Genomic DNA, 23,783 nt, shown 5'->3' with positions numbered 1-23,783 from the left:
AAGTTCCTGCAATAGTAGACATCTTTTGAAAAACCCTTCCTCAGATAGTTAGGGCCTTTTCAAACTTGGTGCCTTCCTGGGACTCAGGGTCTATTTACATGGGGAATGATATAGCAGTATTTGGTCACTCAGCTTTTCTTTTTTTTTTTTAGGTTTTTGGTTTTTGGGCCACACCCAGCGGTGCTCAGGGGTTACTCCTGGCTGTCTGCTCAGAAATAGCTCCTGGCAGGCACAGGGGACCATATGGGACACCGGGATTTGAACCAACCACCTTTGGTCCTGGATTGGCTGCTTACAAGGCAAACGCCGCTGTGCTATCTCTCCGGGCCCACTCTCAGCTTTTCATCATCATCATTGGCTTCAGTATGTCAAATCTCTTGAGTCACTTTGGCCATTTGAGTGCTAAAGAGCAGATTTCCCATATCTTGTCGCTATTGTACTCATTGAAAACGTTCATCTTTGGTCATCTGTGGTGGAAGGGAGTAGAAAAATGGAGAGAATTTATAAAAAAAATGGACATTTCTCTATTCATGAGTTAGCTTCTTTTTTCTGATGTTATCATCACATTGGTTTTAGTTTCACCACTTTTTTTTGCTGGTTGATTGATAGTGGTGGGGATTGACACACCCTTTGTGATGTTCAAACCACTGTTTCAGGGTGACTCCCAGCAGGTATATGGGGCCAGGGATAGAATGGAATCTCTCTCTCTCTCTCTCTCTCTCTCTCTCCCCTCTCTCTCTCTCTCTCTCTCCTCTCTCTCTCTCTCTCTCTCTCTCTCTCTCTCTCTCTCTCTCTCTCTCTCTCTCTCTCTCTCTCTCTCTCTCTCTCTCTCTCCTCTCTCTCTCTCCCTCTTTACTTCTCCTCTGGGCTTTTGTCTGGCCCAGAGAGAAGAGAAAGTTCTGCCCTTAGACAAGCAACAGCTGTATCTGGCCCATATGCCATGGACCCTGGAGGGTGAACTTTTGTACCCAGAGTGCTCTGTCCCCCTTGTGCACCCCAGAGAAGGCCTTTTCCAGGGACCTGTGGACTCCCCAGGGCCAGCCAGCCTGACTTGGCGGTCTCCACCCAGGAACGTACTCCCTCCCTGTGCTCCCTTCTGACTTGATGCCCCGAGCACTAAACCTAGAGCTTGGCTGGCAGAAGCTGCCTTCATGCCAGTTTGGAGCTGGGAGATGAGGCCTGCCAGGAGTATCTCTGCTTTATTGACCAAGTTGGAATGGGCTGCTCGCTTAAGTCCCCTTAGAAATACCAAGCCGCTACTATTCTAAGACAGAAATCACAGCATATCTTATCATTTGTGGACTTGTTTTTTTTTTAAAGGATACTTTTTCATTTTGAAGATTTCATCTGTTCCACAGGAATTTTCAAAACAGGCTTGGCTGATGTGTGGCGAAGTTTACCTGGGATGGCTGAAGGCTGAAATACCGCCTTGCGCCCACTAGAGGGGGGTTTCCTCCAGCTCAGGTGAAAAACCTTCACTCAGAACTTTCTCTTACTCACGTGAGGTTAATCTCTTGTCGATCCACGAGCTGTTTTTCTGTCAGTCTTGAAAGTAGAATCTTATAGATGCAGAAAAGTGCCAAGAAACTACTGGACAGTGCTTTGGAAGAAGGAAAAAAAACTGCTTTTTAAGTTGCTTTAATATTGAGGAATTTCTAAGCTGGCTGTGATGCCTAGAGATAGAATCTTGGTGGGAGGAAAGAACTTTGAGGTTCACCTTTTCCCTGCAACCCCCAATGCCCGTCTTTCCTCTCTGTCCACTGACACAGCCAGTTCTACCATTCATTCACATGAATGCCCTGGTTTGCTATTATCTCAGTGGGGAAATATATTAAATTATGTCTTTAAATATCTCCCATTAGGTTATTTTACCATGTTGATTTGGGGAGGGGGGCGGTCAGCTTAAACAAATACAGAACTCACTCTGGCAATGACTTTCACGAATGTGAAATTGAATATGCTTTTGAAAAAACTTTTCATTTAGCACATCAGAGGTAACTGTTTCTCCCTCCCACTGGGCTGGCACACAGCACTGAACTCATGACCCACAATACTCTGCTCAGTAATATCTGTGTTTTTCTACCAAAATCTCTCAAGTTTGGTTAGAGGTCCAATTGTCACACTGGATGTGGCCACTAACCTAGTGTGGAATTGAGGGAATTCCAAACCCAGATAAATTGGAAACGAAACAAAACAAAAATGTACCCTTTCTCTCTTCCCCTCTCTCTAAAGCAGAAAGCTAGTTGAAAACTTCTCGCTTCAGTGGCCTGAGTCCATGGTCTCTGTGTATCAGCATGAGTGAGTCTAGAGCCTGGATATACAGCCATGTTCCAGTACCACTCGGCTTCCCCTTACCGTAGCCTTTTCTAGCTCAGCTGCCTTCCTTCTCTCTGGTCTTGCAGGTACCAGGGCTGGGTAGGTGAGCACCCTTTGACTGGAGCAGGGGAGGATGTTAGTGGTCCCCTCATCTCCCATGTGATCCCCTTAGTCTCAACTGTACTAGAAAGAACCTTCCCCTCTGCCCTTCCTTTCTAAGCTCAACACATGCATTCTCAGTCTTTCTCTTGCTACATTTCCTTGCTCCTTCTTCTATATTGGCTCCCCATTGTTGTCAATGTAAAAGCTCTAGACATCAGACTAAATAATTATGTTTTGTTTTATTTAAAAAAAATAAAAAGAGGGCCAGATCGATAGCATAGCAGGGTAGCCAACAGGTTCGATCCCCAACATCCCATATGTTCCCCTGTGACCTCCAGGAGTGATTCCTGAGCGCAGAGCCAGGAGGTAACCTCTGAGCACCGCCAGGTGTGGCACTAAACTAAACTAAACTAAACTAAACTAAACTAAACTAAACTAAACTAAACTAAACACAGGCATCTTGTTCCACAAAGCTTTTTTTTTTTTTAATTCCTGTGGTAGCTCTCTGTTGTCTCAGTGCCTCCTAGACCGACGAGCAGGGTAAAGCTCTGGCAGGATTTCACAACCAAGTTGCTCCGACTTGGCCTGCCTTTTCCTGGGTGTTGCTTTCAGGGACTCTGGTTCCGCCACATTCCAGGCCCTCTGGCCTCCCTGCTCCTTGGCGAGCCAAACAAGAAGCAACTTGCCAGCAGCGGCCGTGAGCAGCAAGCAGCATGCCGAGGGTTTGGGCCGACCTCGCTGCTGCCCATGGGCAGGGCCAGAGCATCCCCCGAGTCCCCGATGGTCACTCTGAGGAGCCTGCATGGCCCCGTGCTTGGTGCGCACACTGACTCCACAGTCTCAGGTGCCAAGTCGGGCTGGGGGCCTCGGGTGCTGTCCTGGGTTCACACCTGCTCTGCAAGGGCCCTGGGCCTGTTGGGCCTGCACCGGCACCCAGTGAATTCTTGAGCTCTCAGAACTCTTAGTCCAGGGCTAGTCCAGGCTCTGGCCCCAGCTGGACCCCCGAGGTTTGACAGTGCCTAAATCCTGTTCTCCTTGTGATTGCAGGTGGAAGTCTTGGCCTCAGAGGACACTGCCTTTGGACTCAAGGTGTGTAGTCGATTGGAGCTTCTCCTGGGGTCCCCCCCTCCCCCCGCACACCCCTCATGCATTAGAAGCCCCTGCCCCACCTGACAGCCTTTCATGCATTTTCTTGCTTTTGACCAGATGTGGAGGCTCTAGAGCCACATTGGTGCCCTTCTCTTGTGATTCAAATTTGTGTGACTATTTTGTTTCCTTTGACTGGTAACGATGTGGGGGAAAAAGGCAGTGTCCCCAAATTTCCTCTCCCTAGGGGATATTATCCCCTGGAACAAGATTTACCAAAATCCTTCCCCTTGGGAGCAGGGACCAGAGCATAACGGGTGGATGTTTCCAGGGCGCAGGGCTGCAGAGTGGTGGGCTCAGTGCTGCAGGATATGACAGGATATAGGGGAATGGGTGAGTCCTTGGGGGTACTGGGGCTGAGTGGGAGGGCTAGGAATAGGATGAAGAGAGCTTGGCCAACTCTTTCAGAGCCACAGGGAGTTCGAGCCATTCAGGCAGGTGCCAGGGAGCCAGGGCAGGAAACTCAGCAGGAAGGATGGGAGGGCATCGGCCTGAATGGATGCCTGGCTTTGGGAGTCCAGAACAGTTAGGAGCAGCCATAGGCCTTGGTGAGGGGCAGGGGTGCTCCCAGGTAAAGCTTTGGAGAGGAGCCCTGCTGAGGGAAGAAGGAGGGGATGACCTCAGCATAGGGGGAATAGCAGGATGGCAGGGATTGGGGCAGCAGCCATTCCTGAGCCCCTGGGGGCTCCTTACTTTGAGTCCCCAATCATAGGTTGGATTTTCTGGGTGCTTGTTTGGAGTTTCTTGCCTTTTGTCCATATTTGCTAGTAATTGGGCATGTAAGTCAGTTAGTAAGAGTTTGGCTTCAGAGGTACTAGTGTAGTTTTGGGGGTGGCATGGAACAGGAATAGCATTTTTTTTTCCTTGAGTTTGATGGTGGTAGGAGAGAGGACGCTTTACCTCATACCCTGGGTACAGTGCATTTCTTCTGCAAATAGGAAAAAAGGGACATTTGTAGTTTTCTATTATTTTCCCCCTACTTTTCATTCTAGATATTTGGTATTTTCACTACAAGTCTAATACTGTGATTACAAATCTGTGCCATTGTCATATTAACACATCCAAAGGTGTCCTGAGGGTCTGAGCTTAGCAAGATTTTATATCATACATAAGACAAATGATAAGTCAAGATGTAAATGAATGCTGAATATTTGGCCAACTAGCTCAGCTCTATGGTTTTTGTGGGTTATGTTTTGATGTCTGCTAGAAATATCCATAAAGGAAATTTAACTTACAAATGAACTAATAGCTTATTATTTGTATGTGTTTTAACATGTCATCTTGTGAATCTTCCATTTTTTAACTTTGTGTCCTGTTTGCATGCAAATATATTTATAGCATATGTAATAACTGAGGGTGTCAGGTAAGCTCCTATGACCCTTCTTCCTAAGTACTTAATGTACTGGGAAATTTTTCACACAATTAGACTAGCTCTCATAGTCTGCTTCATTCTGTGAAGGCTTTACCTTTGTTTTCTGACTGAACTAGATTACTTTTAGAGCAGTTCAACTGGTTAAAATTAAAAAAAAAATACAATAAAAGGTATTTTTTCCCCTCATAATGCAGTGGTTTTCAAAGGATTAGATTCTTGTTTAGTTCTACAAACCTAGACCCAAATGAAAACTTGAGCATTTCTGAACTCCCTTTTCTGGAATTCCACTAATATATCTTCATCTGGTTTTGTAAATGGTAGCCACCGCTGGTGTGGGTTTGAAACATCAGGATTTACAAGTGACTTTTTCTCCTCTTTTGATTCGTTGGGGAAATGGCTCCAGTATCTGAGTCACTCGTGAAGCACTCAAAGTGGCAGCAAGCTTGCTGAGCTGTGGAGAGTCCGTCCCTGACTGTCTAATCTTCCCCTCCTGATCTTCAGTCTTTCAAGCTTTCTGGGCCTGTGTGTGGGTATTTTTGACCCCTAGCTCAGTGCTCACTAGCTCACTACTATGCCTCCTCCATCATCAACCCCAAGTCTGTGCACTTAATTTTTTCTTAAGAAAGAAGCATGAAATTGTCAGTCTTATTGGAAAACAGCTGAATTTGGGGCCGAAACAAACCATCTATTTGGGGTGGGGGCTAAGCAGCAAAGCAATCACTGGGTTCTCTGACTCTCCTGACAATAATGACTGTTTTGACTTTCTTTTTCAAAAGCTTATCTATGGGCCCGGAGAGATAGCACAGCGGCGTTTGCCTTGCAAGCAGCCGATCCAGGACCAAAGGTGGTTGGTTCGAATCCCGGTGTCCCATATGGTCCCCCGTGCCTGCCAGGAGCTATTTCTGAGCAGACAGCCAGGAGTAACCCCTGAGCACCGCCGGGTGTGACCCCCCCCCCAAAAAAAAAAAAAAAACACATTCAAAAGCTTATCTATTAGAAAATGTTACTATCACTACAAATCTTTTTTTTTTTTTTTTTTTTTTTTTTGGTTTTTGGGCCACACCCAGTAACGCTCAGGGGTTACTCCTGGCTATGTGCTCAGAAGTTGCTCCTGGCTTGGGGGACCATATGGGACACCGGGGGATCGAACCGCGGTCCGTCCAAGGCTAGCGCAGGCACCTTACCTTTAGCGCCACCGCCCGGCCCCCATATCACTACAAATCTTGATTTCAGACACAAAGACTATTCTAAGTCATTGTCTTACTAGTCCTTCTCCACTTGAAGGTGACATAGAATTTGAAATGCCAATAGATATTTATTAGTGACAATCTATTCAACACACCAGTGTTTCCCATTGGCCAGAGCTTTCTTCTGAATGTAACTCACTTTGACTTTTCACAATTGGATTCTATACATACTGGCCTGTGTTTCAGTAATTTAAAATGTGTGCACTTGTGAAACACAAGAATGGCAGTGAATATAGCAGAAGCACTTCAGACTAAGCAGTGTATGAGTTTATTAATGGAATTCTATTTTGGTTTTGGGGGTTTTTTTGTTCGGTTTTGTTTTTGTTTTTTGGATATCTTGTTGTTGTTGGGTTTTGGTTTGTTGTTGTTGTTTGGGATTTGGGTCCACACCCAGCAGCACTCAGCTCCTGGCTTTGTGCTCAGAAATCACTCTTGGCAGGCTCTGAGAACCATATGGGATTCTGGAGATTGTATCAAGGTCAGTTGCTGCATGTAAGGCAAACGCCTACCTGTTGCACTATTGCTCTGGCCCCCTGTTAGTGAAATTCTGCTACTGAGTACTGATATTGAATTCAGTTGTTTGTTTGGTTGTTTTTTGTGTTTTCTTTTTCTTTTGGTTGTGGAGACAAAGTTGGTGTGCGCAGGATTTACTCCTGACTCTCTTTTCAAGGGCCACTCTTGAGCTTGGCTCCAGGGACAGTACTTGTTATGAGAGGTTGTGCAAGGGCCAGCCGCACGGTTTGGCAAGTACCCTGCCCACTGTGTCCTCTCTCTTGCCCTTCAAATTGAGGACTCCAACATGTAAAATGTTTCTAATTTTTTAGAGGAGAAAATTGGAAGATGGGTGTCCAGCGGGGTGTTTGTGATAGTGGGCTTTCCTTTTATAAGGTAAATGTTTGTTCTGTATTAACGTAGCTGTTAGTGATGAGATGATGAGTCAATGAAGAAAATGTATGTGCAAAGTTAGGCTGTTAAATAGAAAACAATGTTAAATAGAAACATGCATCCCCTCTCCTCCATGGACTTTTTGTTTCTTATAAGTGCTACAATAAATGTCTGCCAGAGAAGTTAAAAGAACTTATTAACTGTATGTGGGCCTTCTCGTCAACATCATCATCAGTAACAAATAGGAGTGGACATAAATCTCTCCCAAGATCTTACCAAATTGAATTCAATACTCTAAAATGTTAGGACTGCGAGTAGCTTCTGTTTCTTCATTTGTACACAGCAAAGTCTAGAATTAGAATTTGGGGGGCCGGGCGGTGGCGCTAGAGGTAAGGTGCCTGCCTTGCCTGCGCTAGCCTTGGATGGACCGAGGTTCGATCCCCGGTGTCCCATATGGTCCCCCAAGCCAGGAGCGACTTCTGAGCGCATAGCCAGGAGTAACCCCTGAGCGTACCGGGTGTGACCCAAAAACCAAAAAAAAAAAAAAAAAAGAATTTGGGTTTTTTGTTTGTTTGTTTGTTTTTGGGTCACACCCGGCAGCGCTCAGGGATTACTCCTGGCTTTACACTCAGAAATCACTCTTGGCAGGCTCGGGGATCCATATAGGATGCCGGGATTCAAACCACCATCCTTCTGCATGCACGGCAAACACCCCACCTCCATGCTATCTCTCCAGCCCTAGAATTAGAATTTAAATGAGTCCTTTAGTCTCACAGAGTGAGACAGTACTGGAAGCGAACTTGCCTTTGTATTATTTGCCTTAACTGGCCTCCCCTTCCCTTTGGGGCTCACATCCACAAATCCTCAGGAGAGTTTTGCTGTCCTGCTCCTTGTGTGATGTCCAGGTTATCTCTTAGAGCTTTGTTACTTGAGTGCTAATATAAATCAGTCATAGCATAATTTTTGTAAAAACTTTCCTTGATTATTTTTTATTTTCATCTTATTTTTAAGCATAATTAATTGAACTGGCATTGCAATATATTATAAATAAGTTTGGGGTACTAGTGATATTTTTCTTTTTTGTTTTTTTGTTTTTTCGGGCCACACCCGTTTGATGCTCAGGGGTTACTCCTGGCTAAGTGCTCAGAAATTGCCCCTGGCTTGGGGGACCATATGGGATGCCGAGGGATCAAACCACGATCCTTTCTTGGCTAGCGCTTACAAGGCAGACAGACACCTTACCTCTAGCGCCACCTCGCTGGCCCCGATATTTTTCTTTAACATCTATTATTGTTGGATTCAGTTTATCAACATTTTGTTGAGGAAGTTTGCATCTATCTGCAATATTGGTTTATAGTTTTCATTTTTTCTTGACTTGGGATTTGGATAATGTTGGTGTCTGAGAAGGTTAGTGAGAGTGTTACACCCTAAAAAGTTGGGGTTTGAGAAAGAGATGGATCTTTTCAGGAAGGGTATGCCGAAAGATTGTTAGCATTTTCTAGAAATGTCATCTGGTCTTGGGGAAATTTGCAATTTTGGGCCACAAAAGTGCCCTCACTCATTGTACTCTTTGGCACCCTGCTGTCAAGTGCTGACGACCCCCCCTTTTTTTTAATTTCCCCTCCCCTGATATTGTCACTCCTTGGCCTCATTGAGAGATGTTATGGCCCAGCCCAGCTCAGTTCTGTGCTGTTTTCACCAGCGAGGTTGTACACTAAGAAACTCCTTTGTATCCCTAATTTTCTTTCCACATGACTTCATTTGGTTTGAATAAAAAGTGTTGCTGGTTATTCTTTATTGTGGTGGTGGTGGTGGTGGTGGTGGTGGTGGTGGTGGTGGTGGTGGTGGTGGTGGTGGAGGAGGAGGAGGAGGAGGAGGAGGAGGAGGAGGAGGAGGAGGAGGAGGAGGAGGAGGAGGAGGAGGAGGAAAACTTGAGATCATTACCGGGCAAAAAAAGAAAACAATACAACACAAACCCTAGGATATCACCCTATAACTAATGCTTTTTCTTCTCATGGATTTTCTCCCTGTCACTCCTGTTATCTGAGCTAATGTAATTTCCTTGGCAGCTTCTATTGAAGCTCTGTAGACCCAACCTGAAGGGAGATGTATTCATCCTTAATAGTTGGTGAAGAGGCTGGAGAGGTGGCACAGCGGTAGGTGTTTGCCTTGCACAAGGCTGACGTAGGTCGACTATGGTTCAATCCCCGATCTCCCATATGGTCCCCCAAGCCAGGAACGATTTCTGAGCACATAGCCAGGAGTAACCCCTGAGCAATACTGGATGTGGCTCAAGAACCAAAAAAAATAAAAAGTGGTGAAACCTTTGAGCAGTTCTGTGTTACACTTAGAACCAGCTGGTTCTAAGTTTAGCTTGCTGGTAATAGCTTCCTTCCCATGAGTTCTGCAGTCACTCACATTTTGGCCCTGTTTCTGCAGTTTGCTGTCTGACCACTAGGGGAAAATAATCACCTTTATGTTCTTCTTCATGCTGTGATCTGTTCCTCTCTGGGCCCAGGGAGAAGGCCAGGAGCCCATTTCTGAGCAGAGTCTGAGCAAACCAACCAAACAGTGACCCTGAAGACAAATAAGGGGGCAGTTCACCTGCTGTTTTCACTTCTGACCCATCCTTCTTCCAGAATTCCAGCCACCGTGGCGGCTTTACCAGCAGAGCTTATTTCTGCAGAACATTTTCATCTTGGAAGAAGGTTCTCCTGGCCCTGCAATCTCAGGACGAAAGTTTCTGGACTCAGAATATGAAGCATTTTATTGCCATAAGCCATTGCTTACAGAACAATTCCTAAGACTGAGAGGTAGCGAATAAGACTGTCTGGTGTGCCTGCGCCCCTCCAGTTGATCTGGCACAGAGGAAAAAAGAGGCAGGACCAAAGGATTAGAGCAGAGAGGGCTAGAGCAGAAGGAATTTACTGTTGAGTAAAGGGGCCAAAAAGAAAGGCCCAATAGATGTGTAGGAAATTGGCATCTCTTTCTAGGGGGAGGAGGGGGCAGCAATCAGACACCCCTTTCTGTTGGTCATTTTTCATTTTGTTTGCTTGACCTGGAAGAACCAGACAGTGACCAATAGTGCTTCAGAGTTAGCCCCTTAGTATGTTTTTGCATAAGATCTCCCGTGAATGAAGATGAAAACATAGACATGTGAAAACATAGACAAATCTGAGTTTTGGGATTTCTTTTCTTTGTTTCTTTATTTGTTTTTTCTGCGAGGCTGTCTTGAGCATGGTCTTCTCATTTCCCTCAGCTTCCCTTCAGGGTATATTCCAGTGAATTTTCTTGGCCTGCTGGCCTGGTGGTTCTGACTAAGGTGAACGTACTTGAAAGTTAACAGTGTTGTGGCAGGCCAAACCCTCTGACATTTTCTTTTTGGAGGTTGGCAGTCTGTTGGCTCACATTATTGTTCAGAACACTGTTATTTTTTTTTTCCTGTTTTTTTGTCTTTTTAAAGCTATTTCACAAAGACATTTGAAATCCTTGGAGCAGTGGCTGCCCACTTTATCCTTTGCGTTTTGGTAGATACTGAGAACAAGCACGGATGCCTTGTCCTAAAGCAAAGCTGGAGGGCAAGCAAAGTGAGGCGCTCTTCTGTCCTGGGTTGGGGCTCCATGTCCAGCTCTTCTTTCTTTTGTTAGGCCTCTCCCGGCTTCTCCTCCTGCCACCTGCTGGCGGGTCAGGCACTTGCACGTTGCTTGTCAAACAAGTCGGCTTGATTCTCATCCAGGAAACTCTTCAGTTCACAATGACCTGTGATATTTGTACAGAGTTCTCTTTGTTATATCTAGGTTATCTTCTTTAGGGGATATCTTGGGGTTTTGCCCAGTTTTTGCTTTTAGAAGAGTGAATAGAGTGGGAGCAAATGAAAGCCGAGTCTCAGGCCCTAAACACTGAGGCTGGCCTGGAGAGATTGTGCATTGGGCTGAGTGCAGGGTTTGCAGGCAGAGGGTCCGGGGGTCGGTTCCCAGAAGTACATAGGACCTTCCTTCCCCAGGAACCAGCATGAACAACCTCCAAAAGACTGATCTGAAAGTAGTCTATCAGTATCACTGCATGTGACCCTGGAACAGAGGACTGGAGACAGAGTGCAGTGGGAAAGCCATTTGCCTTACACTTAGGCAACTCAAATTTGATCCCCAACATCCACAGGGTCCCCCAAGCACTGCCAGGAGTGATCCCTATGTGCACAGTCTGCAATCAGTGCTGAGCACTGTCTGGTGTGTCTCCAAAACAAAACAAAACAAAAAAACCCAAAGATAGAGATGAGAAGTAGAGTATGATGAAAGTCTAAAGTTACAGGGGGGTTGTTATTCAAGAAATCTTGGAATTTCTGAATCCGGCATATGTCTGGAATGATGTGCTCATAGCTGTTGCAGAATAGACCACCAGGCCGGTAGTGGGCAGACTTTGGCTGCAAGTCCTGCTCCAAGGTCGGAAACTGATTTCCTGGTATTTTGAGCTATAGGTATCTTTGTCTTTAGGTCAAAGCCCTCAACTCCACTCTCATTTTTCTTTGCATTCTTTTTTTTTGGGGGGGGGGGTCACACCTGGCAGTGTTCAGGGGTTACTCCTGGCAGGCTCAGGGGACCATATGGGATGCCGGTATTTGAACCACTGATCTTCTGCATGCAAGGCAAACGCCTTATCTCCATGCTATCTCTCTGGCCCCCTTTTCTTTTTCTTTTTTTTTTTTTTTTTTTTTTTTTTGGTTTTTGGTTTTTGGGCCACACCCGGCGGTTCTCAGGGGTTACTCCTGGCTGTCTGCTCAGAAATAGCTCCTGGCAGGCACGGGGGACCATGTGGGACACCGGGATTTGAACCAACCACCTTTGGTCCTGGATCGGCTGCTTGCAAGGCAAACGCCACTGTGCTATCTCTCCGGGCCCAAGGCCCCCTTTTCTTTGCATTCTTACCCACCCCTTTGGGCATTAGCTACTGAAGCTAGTCTCCTTATCTTGGGGAAAGCATAAATATCCTTTTCCATAAATAGATCACCCCTTGGAATTGGGGCAAGGAAACATTTTTTTCAAAGGGAGACAAAATAGAGAAATTCTCTTTTCTATCATCTTGAGTCTCCTTTCCTCATTTCCTTCAGAGCTGCCTTAATCCTTGTTCATCCTTTTCTCAGTAGAAAGTTTTCTTTCTCTCTCCCCTCACTCTCCTGCCCCCTCTCCCCCTCATTCCCCGATTCCCCTCCCACAGTCAATTAGAGTGAGAGAGGCAAAGTCACATATTTCAGGTTCTCTTTTATGGCAAGTAGAGAAACCCTCTTTCTCTTTCTGTGCCTCTATTCTTCATCCAGAACTATTGATGTAGTGATACTGCTTGGAACTCCTGCACAGAAATTGTATACTGGATGGAAACAGTTAAAGAATTGCCATGTCTCTGTGGGGTTTTTTGAACAGCTGAAAGCTGGCTGGAGGCTGGAGATTTCATCTTCAAGTGTTGGGCTTGAGTGTCATTCTGGGTCAGTGTTCCATAGCGAACACAACTTTTCTTTGTGGGGCCTTACTGTGATTGGGGGGGGGGGTGCCCATGCAAAGCCAGAGTGGATCTTGGGCACCTCCTAGAGTTGCATTAAAGTGGACACTCCTACCCAGAGATTAGGTTGTTCCCAGGATTTGGCCTGAGCATAGGGTCCTAACTGCTGGGCTTTAGCTGTGTGGGGTCCTTCCAACTATGCTGCTCTCATCCCACAGTGGCCCCAAGAATGGAGTGCTGGGCCCACTGGAGGGGTGAGTGCCAACTCCAGGAGTGATGGATGCCTCAGAGCATGGAAGGAGTTGGTCACTAGCCTCAACCTGGCTCAGCCTGGCAGACTCTTAGGACTATCTCTCCAGAAAGATCTCAATTTCAGGAGACCCAGTTGTGAATGGGATTTATTTTTTTTTTAATTCCTCTCTCCTATTTCATTATTTGCATGTAAGTACTGAAAAGGAGCCTAGAAAAGCATCTGCCATTGAGGCAAGCTGAGGGGTGTAGGAAGGAAGCTGGGGCATTGGTGGCAAGAAGTGGCCTCTGGTGAAGGGATGGGACTGCAAACCTGGTACAACTGAAGCTCAATCATGAACAATTTTAGAACTTTGTATCTCATCGTGATTGAATGGAAAAAATCGAAAAAATGTTCGTTTAAACAAGGGGGGTGTAATTAGAATATCAGTCTAGCATCATGCATCGCCAGCCTCACTGGAGTTTGAGGGACTCCATGTTTTTTCCTCTGGGGATATTATTTTGGCATGAGTTTTTGAGGATTTCATTTTCTAGTAAAAGCGCATCTATTCTTTGGTTCTCTGTAGGCCCACCCTCCAGCACCTGTTCACTGGGGGCATGGACACAGGATCCTGGCCAGCCTATCAGATTCCCTGGTGGAATTGGCCATGGCCCTGTTCGCCAGCAAATCCTTCCCATAGCACCGGGAAGGAGCAGACCAGCCATTCCTGTTGCTGATTGCACCAGCATGAGGTTCTTCTTTCCAGGGCCAAGTTTGAAAGCTGGTTTTGTTTCTTCAAATAGTGAAAACCTTCCTCCCCATGCTGCTCCTCCTCCTGCTGCTCCTCCTCCTCTTCTCCATCCTCCCCCTTCTGCCCTGCCTCCTTCCCCTCTTCCTCGCCCCCTGCTGCCTTTAGTCTGGCTTTTCCCCAAACCCTGTCAATTCCAGCAAGTCAGTGGAGAATGTCAGCATGACTGGTGATGAAAGAGCCAATATGGTGGAAGACAGCGAAAGCCAAGTAGCACATTTATGCGAATTAAAGCATCTATTAGTAGGCGATTTCTAAAAATCAAAAGATGGAAAGAAACAAACCTGTGGATTTCATCCTCTCTGTACCAGATAGAGCCCTGATAAATGCGTGTAACAGATAGTCCCCCCACCCCAATAAGTCATAAAATTACCATTTTACAAGCGAAGTAATGTCTCCTGCGGGTACATTTGCAGAGATATGCCAACAGAAATATATGCAGAGTTCTTGAAGTCATAATGCCAGGAAAGCATTCCATATTCGAAGTTTAAAAATCACAGGACTTGGAAGCAAGTCTGTGACTGGGAGACATTTGTTGTGTCTGAACACTGCCTTTTCTCTAGGCTTTTTGGCTTTGGGACTTTGTATAATTCCCTTTGCGTCTATGTCTTGAAAGGCCAGCTTGATCTGGGCCACAGAGATGCTACAAAAGCCCAGTGCACAGACGTTGCATGTGGGAACTCAGGGTTGAGAGTCCCAGCATCACAAGGACCCCTTTGCAGCACTGGATGTGGCCCCAAAATAAAGGAGAAGGAAAAGAAGGACCAAATTGTCTGACAGAGTTCTTGACAGATAAATACTTATAAGATAAATCAGCACTACCATGTCTTCTGCTTGGTTTTGATTTAATTCTCATACTTTCCTAAATCATCTTGGTGTCTTGGTGACTGGGCATCAGTCCCATGTGTTCATATGTGCTGTAGGTGGGGGGGGGGTATTGTCAGATCCCCATAACATGCTTCACACTGAGCCCACAGAGGCCGCCATGCAACTTACTGCTAGATTTTCGGGGACGAGAGAAAAGAAGGGATACTATCATTCTGAAATGTCCTGCTGCTTCTTGGCTCTCTTGAGTTTGCTCAACACTGTCAGGACTCGCGCCGCCTCCCAGCAGCCCCTGGACGGACGCTCACACACTCGCTCACTCTGCTGTGACATTCCCCTGTCATTGGAAGGGGAAAGAGATGAGTAGCCATGAATACTTGTCACTTCAAACAGGAATTGGATTGAGGCTCCCCAACTGACTATTATGTATTAAATTAATCATGGTATACACAGTAAAGTTGCCACCCCAAAAAAAGATATTCTAAAAATAAATTTGAATTCCTTTGATTTCTAAAAAAAAGAATCTTTTGTTTCTTGTTTTTCATTAACTCCTAAGTTTCCTACATTATCTTCCTATCTTTGTCTTATTTCGTTTTAATATTCCCTTACAAAAGATTTTCTTTAATCAGCTTAATAATGTGAACCTGTGCTTAAACATCATAATCATAATCTTAATTTATTTTTTATTTTTATTTTTGGTTTTTGGGTCACACCCAGCAGCGTTTAGGGGCTACTCATGGCCCTATGCTCAGAAATCGCCCCCGGCAGGCTCAGGGAACCATATGGGATGCTGGAATTCAAGTCACCGTCCTTCTGCATGCAAGGCAAATGCCCTAACTCCATGCTATCTCTTTGGCCCCCATCATCATAATTTTAAAACATTATGCTATAAGAAGATCAGCAACTATTCTATTTATTATTATTATTATTATCATAATAATTCTTGTGATGTGTAAGTAATCTGGAAAGAGGCTGAGAGAGAGATTCTGGTGAATTTTGAGATGCAAAAGCTGTGTCCTGGCCGGGCAGGCACTGGAAAGCTCTGTCATTTGGGACGTACGAAGGTAACCTTTATAAAACATTCAGGACTTTGTTTTAGCCCACTGCGGGGCCCTGATTACAACTTCCAGTGACATCATCACCGTGAAATAACTGGTGTGTGGCATTTGCGCTGGCTGCTTCCATACAGAACCCCACAAAACACACCTCTCAAACACCACGCACACACAAGGTGTTGCTCTATGCTTGCATGCTCCACATGCCCGGCCCAAGCACACATGCGCCTCTGTCCTTCCACGCCAGACATCATGTGGAGGCACCGACCTCCCCCGAAAGAAGAAGGGTCAGAAGGAAGGAAATGGAGCCCTCCGGGCTGCCTTGGCCCGAGTCACAGGCGAGAGCAGGGCCTGTCTGAAGTGCCACTCAGTTTTGATTCTGCGCCTTTGCAGGGCTGGTGATTAGAGTGGCTTTCGCCCAATTATGCTGTGATTATTCTGCTGCACTGTAATTGACTGGGGAGATATGCTAATACCTGTCATTTGGGATGATAAAAGATGAGCGCAGGACGCAATGCATTATTTAGCTGGCTGTGTGATAGATGAGGGATGTGCACAGTGCTTTAATTGCTGAGAAGAGAGGTTAAGCTGAACGAACGGATGAATTAGAAATGAGGTGGGTTTTTTTTTTTTTTTATAGCTTGTGGAAAAGTGAAATAAAGGAAAATGGGCCTTAGACGAAAGCAGCAGAGAGAAATGAGCACCAGGAAATGAGAGCTCTCAGCAGCTTACTTGATCAGTTGAAATGCACACCCAAAAATGCAGCTTAAAGTTCAGTAAATAATCATCAGGAAGAGAACATATATCACTTGTTCTACATTTAGCCAGAAATTAAAAAGTGTGTTGCTTTCTTTCTAAATCTGAGACAACACTATGATCGTTTATAGCCTCTTAAATTCATATAGTACTTTGTATTTTAGGTTATTCTGATGTGGAGTACGTAGCTACTCTGGATTTCATGTGTTGTGTTTAGAGGCATCTAGTTGTTTTGCGTGTGTGTGTGTGTGTGTGTGTTTTAATAAATGCAGAAAAGCCATTTCTGATAAGAGGAGAATGGAATGCTATAAAGAGTGAGGATGCGCAGATGATTTGTGGGTCACAGGAGCTAATGCAGTCAGGGGCACCATCCACATGGGACACAGATATTGATACTTTTATAGATGAAAACTTCAGAAGGGTGATGTTTTTCCTTTCAGACCGGCCCCCTGTGCCACATCTTGTAAGATCTCTCACAGAAGTAGTTAAAAATACATGTTCATGATCCACGTGGAGTCATCCGCAGGGTGTCGGGGTGTTTGCTGCCCTTCTGTTCTATGTGTTTATTGGGTAATCCCTGTGACAATGCAACCAGAGCAGCCGCATGTGAATCTGGAGTTAGAAACTCAGGATGGGGTCTAATCACATGGGCAACTTTAAGCTCCTCATCCTGAACCACATCATGGCAGGTTGAAAAGCCTTGTACCCCAAGTTGTGCTGGATTTTGGAGGTGGGTTTATTTGTTTGTTTGTTTTGTTTTTAGGCTACACCTAGCAGTGCTCAGGGGTTACTCCTGGCTCTGCACTCAGAAATCATTCCTGGCAGAATCCAGGAACCCTATGGGATACCGGCGATCGAACCCAGGTTGGCCGCTTGCAAGGCAAATGCCCTACTTGCTGTGCTATCACTCTAATCACTGTGCTGAGCTTTTGGGTCTTGGAAATGAGGCAGAGGGAAAAGGGATAGATTAGCAGACATTTGGGGTGTGGGTGTGGGGGTGCTATTAAAAAGAAGAAAATTACTTTATTTTTCTATTGTTGCCTTTTCTCAAAACACTTCAACATACCTGCCAGTGACTGGTGTCCAGCAGATCTGATAAGGGTCTAGCTTTGAACACAATTAAAGGGTGATAGAGCTGCAAAGCCTGCACACTGGCCTTTTTTCCTCCCAGGGATCCATGGCCCTTCTCCTGCACACTCTCTCCCAAACACTCAAACATGCACAAGGAACTTTGTTTGTGGGGATCTTCCCATTGGTGTTGCTCTTGAAGATGACCAGGTAAACTCCAGCAGCTGCCTCCCTGGCTCTGCTGAATAAGATAGAATAAAAACCAAAGGCTTCACCGCAGAAACACTCCTCAGAGAAGCCTAATCCGTGAAGGCAGCTAAGCACAGCAGGTAGTTGCCAAGGGCAATAAAAGCAAATGACAGAGGAGCACAAATGTTTTCAACCACGGCACCTGACAGCTACACTACACAGGAGCATTTGGACAGAGCTCAGCCACGTCACCATGAAGAGGCACATTCTAGAACATTCCTGAGTGTTTTAGGAAAGATGGCGGCCACACTGGAGAATCAATGGTCTAGAAGATTCTCCGTCAGTCTTGTAAACGAATACAAACCTCCTTGTTGTAGGTCCCTGACCAGACAGGTCTGAGGCTCTGGGCCTGGGCCTGTCTTTGCTGCTTGTACCATCACTTGATTTTTTCTTAGGCTCCTTCATTCCAGAGGTTTGGCTGTGTGTGATGTCAGGGAAAAGATGGGGTTTGCACTGTCTGCTGCCCCCAGGTTGTGGTGTGTGTATATTGCTGGGTGGGGCTGATGGTAGCAGAAGTCATGTCTGAGCCCTGTGAGACATTTTATTTCCATACTTCTCCAGGTGGGTGGCCTTTTCCTCCTGTGTGGATCCTGAGTCCATCATCAAACTTGCCTTTTCCTCCCTTCCTTCCTTCCTTCCTTTCTTCCTTCTTCCCTTCCTTCTTCCCTTCCTCCCAGCCTCCCTCCCTTCTACCTCCCCTTCCTTCCTTCCTCCCTCCTACCCTCCCTCACTTCCTTTCTTTTTTACTTTTCCCTTCCCTCCTCTATTTCTTCCTTCCCTCATTCCTTCTTTCCTCCTTCCTTTATCTAATTATTCATTTATTTGGGGATCATTCTGGCTCTGACTTTGGGATCCCTCCTGGTAGGCTCAGAGGACCATATAGGTGTCTCAGGGATCAAACCCAGATTGACCACATGAAAAGCAAGCCCCCTATGTGCTGTGCTATCACTTGGCCATTTTTAACAACTTTCAGTATCCCTGCTGCACAACTGGAAGGTGAGTTACCTTTTTCCCAATGGGGATGATTTATAGTGTTTTTTAATAATGTGGTTATTCTCTAATAAAAATGTGAATGTGATTATAGAATTACTGCCAGGGGGACGTGAAAAATGATGCAGCCCATTTCCTGCCTGTTGGCCAGGAAAGAAGCAATGCTGCAAGAGGGGCCGGGGCCAGGCCAGTAGCTCCTTCATACCATGAACCCTTCTGTGCTGACCCGAGCTTCAGGAGCCATGGTGCCAGCTTGCTCCCATGTGCCACACCTGCAGGTGTGGATGCCGCATTGGTTAGACAGGTGGGGAGTAAAACCCTGTATTCTGTATTTTCTCAGAACCCACTAGCACATACTTGTCTGGACCATCTCTCCCTGATGCGTCCACTGCCCTGTTTCAGCCTCTCTCTTTTTTTTTTTTTTTTTTTTTTTGGTTTTTGGGTCACATCTGGCAGTGCTCAGGGGTTATTCCTGGCTCCAGGCTCAGAAATTGCTCCTGGCAGGCACGGGGGACCATATGGGATGCCGGGATTCAAACCGATGACCTCCTGCATGAAAGGCAAAGGCCTTACCTCCATGCTATCTCTCGGCCCACCCCCCCCTTTTTTTTTTTTTTTTTTGGTTTTTCAGGCCACACCCGTTTTATGCTCAGGGGTTACTCCTGGCTAAGCACTCAGAAATTGCCCCTGGCTTGGGGGCACCATATGGGACACCGGGGAATCGAACCTCAGTCCTTCCTTGGCTAGCGCTTGCGAGGCAGACACCTTACTGGCCCGTGCCTCTCTTTTATCCTCAAGAGAGCAGGGCCCCACATTTTCTCAGCATTTAGAGCTGGAGGATGAATTCCTGCAGCTCGTGGGATGCAGGTACCCCAGCCTAAGTAGCAGGGGCTTCTTGGGGTGCCCCAAGTATGCCGTGATGAACTCAAAAGATCTGTTTCCCACACCCAGCACTCCTCACCCTTCATTCCTGTGTCACAACTTCATCACAGTTGTTCATTTCCTGTGCTGTTCACAGGTGGTCCATCATTTTTTATCTCTGCACTAGTAGGATTGTTGGGGGTACACTGCAGATAGCCCCATACTGGCCAATAGCCATCTTTTAGCTTTTCCTTTCTCACTCTGTGGCTTTGATTTTTCTCTTGCCAGTAAGTCACTGTTTTTGCCTGTGTTGGCCATTGGAGCCTACTTATAGGCTATCTGCAAAGCTTGGGGAAGGTGAGGAGGTGAAGAGGTGAGGAGGACCTAACAAGGGCTACTCAGATTTGTTGCTTTGAGACACAAACATGAATTTAACTATTGACCTGAGGTTTCAGTCCTTTTGTGCACACTGCAAGTTGTCCTTGCAATCCTTCCTCCTTAAATATTATATAACACTCGATAAAGAATGAAGCTGACTTTCAAGAAGGGAAGACCTACAGGCCCTGAGAGGCAGGTGCATAGAAATGTGCTTATTTTAGGGGCTGCAGAGCTTGCAGAGTTAGCACAGCAGGGAGGGTGTCTGCCTTGAGTGCAGCTGACCTGGATTTCGTCCTCAGCACCACATATGGCCCCCTGAGTACCTCCAGGAGTGATCCCTGAGTGTAAAGCCTGGAGTAAGCTCTGAGGAAGGGAAGGGGAGAGGAGGGGAGGGAGGGGAGGGGAGGAGGGAAGGGAAGATCCTTTGAGGAATACACATATTATCTAATACATATATTTTCTTCTGTGGAATTGTAGCTAAATCCTGCTCTGTCTCTGTTCCCATGGGCCATCTGCCCAGACCAGGCCTGGGCAGTGAGATGACTGGTCCCATCTGAGGGTCAGGTCATCTTCATCTTCTAGGTCACGGTCCATCCCATGCAGCTCTAGTCCAGAGTTTTCTCTAGCAGATGCCAACCCTGGGCCACCCTCTGCCCCTTGGTCCTCTTGCTCACCCCAAGATGACAGCCTGCAGACCAGCTTCAAGTCCACCCTGCACTGCTGCTTTAAAGAGATCTGCTGATGAGGGCAGGCCCACCTGGGATAATGGCCTTGTAGTAATTCCAGGTCAGCTACTCTGGCTCTTAGTCACGTTGGCCCTATGACATGATTGCAGCCACATAATGGTCCCCACTGGCTGCCTTCCATCGCAGGGCAGAGAATTATGCTGAGTGAATGTATGTTCAGGTTCTTTCGCTATCAGAAGTGAGTCACAGAAAGGTTGTTAGGTTTTTTTCCTCTGCATCTACTCCAAGTGCCCTTCACTTGAATTTTTGGTGTGTTTGTTTGTTTGCTTGCTTACTGTTTGTTTGTAATGTGGTCCTGACAAATGAAAGTGAGCTAGAAAGGCACCATTTGGACTGAAGCCATTGAAAAGAAATGATGAGCACTTTGAGCAGAGCCATCATTCCACAGGGCTCTTTCCCATCTTGCCACCTCTGAGACTTTGCATGTGACTCAGGATGTGTGTATATGTGCTTCTAGCCCAACTCTTCTCCTTCCGGCTGAAATATTTGATTAGGATGGCAGGAATTTCCACAGGCATGCCAGTTCGGAAAAATGAAGTCTGCCCAAAATGCTCAGAAAAAATATTTCCTAGTTAGGTTTGTTTTTTTTTTTTAGTGATCATATTTTTGGCATTCAATATTGACTGGCCAATTGGGCAAATATTAGGAGAAATGTGTCTTTAAGAAGTTGGGAGGTGGGGCTGGCGAGATAGCATGGAGGTAAGGCGTTTGCCTTTTATGCAGAAGGTTGGTGGTTCGAATCCAGGAATCCCATATGATCCCCTGTGCCTGCCAGGGGCGATTTCTGAGTGCAGAGCCAGGAGTAACCCCTGAGCACTGCCGGGTGTGACCCGAAAACCAAGGGGGAAAAAAAAAAAGTTGGGGACTGACTAATTATTTAAAGAGTGGTATTTTTTTCTATCCTCTTCAAATGATGTGCACACCTAAATTTATTTGAATTTATCTTTTCAACACCTGTTTTCTTTTCAAATTACTTCACAGAGTATTTTTTATTTTAGGATTTCTATGCCTTGTTTTTTTTTTTTTTAAGCCCTTTCAGAGGAGGAATTCCATTGCATTAAAATTTCCAACAGGCAGATGTAAAAGCAAATACAATGATGGCCTAAACTTGACCATATTTTGAACATGCAACAAATGCTTTTGTTAACAAATAAAAAGGCGGGGCCGGAGAGATAGCATGGAGGTAAGGCATTTGCTCTTCATGCAGAAGGTCAGTGGTTCGAATCCCAGGATCCCATATGGTCCCCCGAGCCTGCCAGGAGCGATTTCTGAGCATAAAGCCAGGAGTAACCCATGAGCACTGCCGGGTGTGACCCAAAAAACAAAAACAAACAAAAAAAAGGCAATAAATATGTACCACACCAGATTCTAGACTCAAAGGCCAGCTTGGTTGGATGAATTTTAGACGGGGCAGTGGCACCTCATGAAATCCACAACTCTAGTGGAAGAACCTTCTAACATTCCAGAGGGATTGCTAAGGCTGGCAACTTGCTTTGTTTCTTCTATAGAACTTTTCCCATGTAAATGGAATAATTTATGGATTCATACTTGGGGAGCTGCTGTATGGTTGTGAGCTACTCTTTACGGGTTAGAGGAGAAGCAGTAACCAAACAAGACAGACCTCCAGGAAACCCAACAGCCACGCCTGGTCTACCTTCTCTGTGACGTTCTTTCCCTGGGGCCTTAGCTAAGCTGAACAGCATTTCTCTAAAATACTCTCAGCTCCTGTTTTTCAAGTGGCATCCTCCTGGTTCCATGCTTGGCTATCTATCCCACCCTTCTGATGCTCCCTCCGCCTTTTGGATAGCAGGATTTTTATACCAGGGGGTCTCGTGACAGAGAAGGCTAGCACTACTGTCCTCCTATCTGTGCTACTGAGCATGTTGGGATGCTGCAAGCCAGGCAGGCACCGCCAGGACTTCAAGGATCGATAAGCACAGTGGGATTTCCCCAGGCTGTGGGAAGGAAGAGATCCAAGGGATGAGGCTTCAAAAAACATTGGATGTGGCGCCTTGGAAGATCTTTGCTGCGTGATGAGGCTGCGCACTTGGATGAGTTTAGGCTGTGCCCTTGACTTCGTTGTTAGCCAAGAGCACTCAGAATATGCTGCTGCTGGATTTCATCTTGTTCCAGCACCAGCGATAGAGCCACAGGTGCTTGAAAACGAGTATTTATTTATTTGCATTTTAAAAAAGGAAGAAAAAACAAAACCACAATTCATTTGTCAACTGTCTCTCTTGGCTAAGAGACTGGATTTGCAAGGGTGTATTGATTACTTGTAGCTTTTTAGCACCGAATGAGACAGCATGAACGTGCTTGGAAAATGGTTAATGGTTCCAGAAACTCGACTTTGACACTACCCTTTGTGGCTGCTTGCTATGTAGTGGATTGATGTTACATCAGAAATTAAAAATCGGCGGGGGGGGGGGGGGGAGGGGGCGAGCAATAGCGTGTTTGCCTTGCACGCAGCTGCCCAGGATGGACCTGTTCAATCCCCGGCATTCCATGTGGTCCTCTGAGCCAGGAGCAATTTCTTTCTTTTTTTTCTTTTTTTTCTTTTTTTTCTTTTTTTTTTTTCCCATTTATTTTTTTATTGTGACTGAAGTTCATTTACACAGAATTTTTTTTTTTTTTTTTTTTTTTGGTTTTTGGGCCACACCCAGTAACGCTCAGGGGTTACTCCTGGCTATGCGCTCAGAAGTTGCTCCTGGCTTGGGGGACCATATGGGACACCGGGGGATCGAACCGAGGTCCGTCCAAGGCTAGCACAGGCAAGGCAGGCACCTTACCTTTAGCATCACCGCCCGGCCCCTACACAGAATTATTTACGATATATAGTGACAATGAATGAAGGGCATTCCCACCACCAATGTTATCCTCCCTCCACTCTTGTTCCCAGACTGTCTCCCACATCTCCCTCCTTTACTCCCCAGAATCCTACTGCAAATGGTTTCCGGCCTTACAGCTTGTTATAGGTTGGGTATTTATTCTGTTTGATGCTTTCTTAGCACATAGCCAGAAGTCATTTTTTTTTGTTTGTTTTTGTTTTTAGTTTTGGGGTCACACCTGACAGAGCTCAGGGGTTACTCCTGGCAGGCTGAGGGGACCATATGGGATGGCGGGGTCGAACCATTGACCTTCTGTATGCAAGGCAAATGCCTTACCTCCAAGCTATCTCTTCAGCCCCCCCAGATAGAAGTCTTTTTAGAGAGAATTTAAAGGTTGCACGCTTGTTTTGTTTTCCTCTCTGTAATGAAAGG

The 23,783-nt window shown here is 45.9% G+C and overlaps 1 protein-coding gene across 2 annotated transcripts in view; it reads left to right on the top strand.

The window, feature by feature from the left end:
* The window catches only part of ARID1B (AT-rich interaction domain 1B), a 322,235-nt gene that overhangs the window by 207,443 nt on the left and 91,009 nt on the right, over window positions 1-23,783 (top strand). The window contains exon 1 of one of the 2 annotated variants that reach the window (XM_049765313.1): window positions 3,485-3,507. The exons of the other annotated variant lie outside the window; for it this stretch is intronic. The gene's annotated coding sequence lies outside the window, so the exon portion shown is untranslated. Of the gene's footprint in view, window positions 1-3,484; window positions 3,508-23,783 lie in introns of those variants that run through there. 2 annotated transcript variants of the gene reach the window in all.

The sequence above is a fragment of the Suncus etruscus genome, chromosome 18, assembly GCF_024139225.1.
Source record: "Suncus etruscus isolate mSunEtr1 chromosome 18, mSunEtr1.pri.cur, whole genome shotgun sequence".
Lineage (NCBI taxonomy): Eukaryota > Metazoa > Chordata > Mammalia > Eulipotyphla > Soricidae > Suncus > Suncus etruscus.
This window is presented reverse-complemented; position numbering and strand designations above follow the sequence as displayed.